Genomic DNA, 5,181 nt, shown 5'->3' on the forward strand with positions numbered 1-5,181 from the left:
TACAGTCGACCAGTAGAAATAGTAGTTTATTTGACTGCTACATAATAAGAGGCATAAAAATACACGTCTTAAAAAGACCACACGAGTGTTTTAATGCCTAATTATGTACAGTTACATTACACACACTATTTTATCTACACAAATATTATAAACTTTCATGATATATTCACAAACTAAAATTACAGCAGCAGTTGGGGCATCATTGCCAAATCGTTGCGTTCTTGGCGAACCTCGCGGATATGTGGTGGCGTCACCGAAATATTTTTATCGCTTATTGTACACGAAACTTTTGCTATAGTTACCTTAAAACAACAAAAGATATTCATTTTATACTTAAAACGAATTAAAAGATAAACTGTACGTCAAATGGCGGTAAATGAAAACTTTTTCCACGCATGTTGTTTTTTTTTTAATTCAGAGACAAACTAGAGTTGGGGGCCTATTTCCGTATCATTCGATACAAACGAACATGCGAGATACGTCAAAATTGTATGCAATTGATCATAGAAATAAGATAGTATAGAATGACTGTCAAACTTCAAAAGTGTGACCAAAAATAAAATGCAAGTGTGTGCGTAAATTGTCTATGACAAAAATAGTGATGTCATGTTACAATATATTAATAATCTATCGATGTTTAACTGCTTTATCGACTACTTTTTCAAATGTGTTTGAAAAGTTGAAGTTGTTTGAAAATGTGTTCGAAAAGAGTTGACTTACCAAAGAAAATTTGAATTTCGCGCCTTTTCCTACTGACTAGTTGGGTTGGGTGTGTATACGCTGTGTACAAGTATACGCTGTCTTTTGAAGGGGAACAACTAATTCCATACCTACTAATATACCGACAAGTTATCGATACAGTCATATGAACATTTTGTCAAGCCCTAGCGTAAAGTAACAGTTTATGTTTTTACACAAAATATTCTAAATTATTGACTAATATGATGAAATATTAACACACAATTGGAGAAAAACTTATAATGAACTGTATAAATTGGTTTTTTACACTTTTTATGCTGTTAAAAATATCGTTTCAAAAAATTTCGCAAGGAATATCATAATTACCTGTGAAATGAGTATTTTCCTGGGTTTTTTGGCCCTGAAACACTACAACTACAACCCGGCACACAGCATGACACCATCTTCACTAAATTACTTAATATATATTTTCCTTTTCTCGGCCGACTTCGGACTCAAAAAATGGTTACATTTTCTCATATGTAGTCTGCCTCTTTCGCACTTATGGCTTGTTCATATACGTGATGGCTTCCCTTTCGCACACTTCATCGGTCTGTCAAGCGAAGCATTTGACATGTCACTGCAATTGACATTTCATTTTGAACAAAGAGGCATCTCGACATTCTCGACTGATATTAGAATAGAGATCAAATCGAATTGCTTTTATTTCAGAGATGTTTCAAATTTGAATGCACTGACCTATCACACAGACAGTTAGTTCTCATAAGGCTAATCTGCCAAAAGTGAAGCCGAAACACGATCGATGTGTGCGTGCGACGCTCGTGTCTTACGCTCAGCGACACACACATATATACAAAAACGGGTTGCCAAAGTTCATTTATTCCCCTTAAAGTAGATGGATTTTAACCACATCCTTACACTTGGCTATCAATCATTTGGGAGTGTGTATGTAGATATTAAATTTATAGCAAAAGCTTTCAAGGTTTCTTTTAAGGACTTTGCATTTCTGTACTTTGTGAAATAATCTTTAAATAAAAAACGTTTATTTTTTTATTTTACAAATGTGCACAGATAATAGCTGGTAGAATTGACTTTGGAATAATTATTTTAAATGATAAATATTTAATGACGATCATTTGGATTCGATTTGGTTTGATTTTATTTGATATCTTACATTTAATATTTTCTTCGGGTTGGTGTGGTGAAAAGTTTTGTGTTTCACTTGGGGCAAAATTTGTTTAACTCTCGTAACTTGAAACCCTCGCAACGCTCAAGATTCCATTTTTAGAAATTTTGGGATCTTTATCTACTTAGCTCGATAATATTGCTAATTAGCACGAGCGGTTAAACAACAACTTTCCCTCTTGTAAAACAAATAACTATTTATCGTCAGTACTAGTAATTGTACCTGCCGGCCTAGGCAAGGTTGCAATCGCTATTGCTTCGACAACGAAACGCTTTGTGTCTCTCTATCAGTCTTCCATATAAGTGCGACAGTGACAGTTGCGTTTCGTTTTTACAGACCTTAACTGTAACACCTGTGTTCCACAAATACAATTTACTTTACTTGCTCATCAAAATGGCGAGAGCATATTCGACTATGTTTAGTCGGTTTCCATATTGCATCGTTCCAATTTAATCTAATTTTTTCCGTCCATCTCGCAGACAGAAGCGGATCAGTCGGAAATCTAAAACGAATATCACACAAAATAAAAATATGAATTTAAACTGTAATTTTATAAAAGACAAAACATAATTTGAAATAAAAGAATGAAAAACTAACAAAGAATATTTTCTACAGTCATACAAGGAACGTAAAGTAAGCATATTAATTTTATTTTATCAATGTAATCGTCATGCCTCATTTGGAGGAAAAAAGATTCATATCACCTGGCAACATTTATAAGTAATGGCGGCTGACGAAAATTTGGATTTTTGTATTTACAATTACGTAAAAATATCACATTAAACTGGATACTTACGCGTGAAATGTTATATCAGGCGGTTTGTTTTTATTCACTGATGTGTTGTGACACCCATTCACCGCACAAACAACCATCTTTCTTGTATTTTTTAATTTATAACCGGGAGGTGTACACAAACCAACTCGACCTTGAGTACTGCACGTAGTGATTATACGCTCTTTGCCTTTCTCTGGCCTCTTCCTTGACGGCCTGATACGACACGACGTTCACTTTCTCCTTCACTTGATCCATGTATGCCCTTCTTGGCTTTCCTCTATTTCTCCTTCCTTCTACTTTCCCTTCTATGATGGTTTTGATGAATTCGTCGTGTCGTAACAGGTGTCCCAACATGTTTTCTCTTCCACTTTCGATGGTTCTCAATAAGCCCCGCTTTTCTCGAACTCTATTTAAAACCTCCTCGTTGGTTGTTTTTTCTGTCCAGCTTATTTTCTCCATACGCCGCCAGCACCACATTTCAAAAGCTTCAAGGTGTTTTCTGTCGCGTTGAAGCATCGTCCTCGTTTCGCTACCGTATAATGCTATGCTCTAAATGTACAGTTTTATTAACTTTTTCCTGGTGTTAGCAGAAGGCTTTAAATAGGTACTTCTTTTCATTAAACTCCTTCTTTGCCATAGCTATTCTTGCAGTGATGTCTTGTGTACATCTGGAGTTGTTGGTGATTATGCTACCCAGGTATTTAAATTTAGGAACTTTTTCTATGGTTTTATCGTTTACTACTATTGGGCTAGAATTTAGGGTAGGTTTTTTTGAGGTAACAAGTATTTTGCTTTTACTTGTGTTTATTTTCAATGCAAAGTTGTTGAACACTCTATCCATCTCTGTAACCAGTTCCTGCAATTGTGTTGATGAATTAGCCATTGCTGCTATATCGTCGACAAAACGAATGAACTGAATGTTATGCCCATTGAATTTGACCCCCCCTTTTCCGGACTCTATTAGACTTTTTATGGCACAATCTATAAAAATATTGAAAATAAGTGGCGAAAGTGGACAGCCCTGTCTAACGCCTTGTCTTATGTGTGCTTTCCTTGATTCTTCTCCAATTTCAATTATGGTTTCTTGGTTTCTGTATAGTTCGTAAATAATCCTTCTCTCTTTGTAATCTAACCCGGCTTCCTTCAAAATTTCTATCATTTTCTTCCAGTTTACTTTATCAAATGCCTTTTCTAGGTCAATAAAAGCTATATGTGTGTCCAAATTCAGATCCATTCTTCTATCAATTATCATTCTTAATACAAATATTACTTCCCTAGTCCCTCTATTCTTCCGAAAACCGTATTGGTCTGGTCCTATATATTCTTCAGTTTTTGGTCTTATTCTATTCTGCATAATTTTCAGTAGAATTTTGCTTGCTTGTGATATCAAACTAAGTGTTCTATGTTCTTCGCATTTTAAAGTATTAGCTTTCTTAGGTAACATTTTCTGCTTTAAATATAAACAATAAGAATGGCGATGGTCAATGCTAAATGCAAGTTATTTGCTTCGGTGGTTGGCGGTCTTGTAGTAACATATCGATACTTACATGTTTATATTGGGACCGTGTGAAATGCATGGTGGGGGTAAGTAAAGCAACCCCAGCGCATAAGGTGGTAAAAATTAGAACTAATTGCGGATAGCGCCTTTAACATTTCGTACAAGTTATATGGCTCGAAAAGAAACTAACTTACGATTATTACTCCTGAAATATTCATTTAAATTATATGGTATACGGGACCATTCTAATCTGTATGAAATGCTTTGCTTGTATTTAATTTGATAGTTATTATTATTAATACTGTATCCATGTAAATAGCTTTGCAAATGCCACATACTATGTGATCTTTTTCTAGAAGTTAAGAACGGGTATAGAAGTTATCCTTAAAAGATAGACATTCAACATCGCGGACTTTTTTGTAGACCCATGAAAGAGAGACAACCCCACCATACATTGTGTTGTTATAGCTCTAATCGATTAGGCAGCGTTTTCGATTAAAGCTCCTAATAGCCAGTGTGATTTTTTCGGACAACATTGTTATATTTCAACCAATTTACACAAAACCTTAAGAAATTGTACTTATACTTAAAAATTCCTCAAGAATTACTCTATTGTTAGATGAAAGTGTATGAAAATCCGTTCAGTAGTATTAAGCTTTGGAGTAGTTTTATAAGATGTAGTGAATTTACGTTTTCCCCTAGAATTGCGACTGCTAGGTTGCGTGACAGTCGTGCACATAGCAAATATTTAGGACTATGGGCCTGTTTTACAATGTCCAAGTATTGGATAGCTATTAACAAATAAATAACTGCCAGATAAAACTTCCTACAAAACTGAGCACTTTATCTATCAGTTAAGCTTATGTAAAGATTCTGAAACGCCGTAGACTTTATTCATCAGATAAGTGTCAAGTAGCTTATTCAGGACTTTACTTGGACATTGTGAAGCAATCCCTTAATATAATTTTCAAGCGTTACACAGGTCTCATTTCTTATTTGGGAATATAAAATGAGATACCAAAA

This window comes from Cydia pomonella, chromosome 1 (assembly GCF_033807575.1).
Source record: "Cydia pomonella isolate Wapato2018A chromosome 1, ilCydPomo1, whole genome shotgun sequence".
Classification (NCBI taxonomy): Eukaryota; Metazoa; Arthropoda; class Insecta; order Lepidoptera; family Tortricidae; genus Cydia; species Cydia pomonella.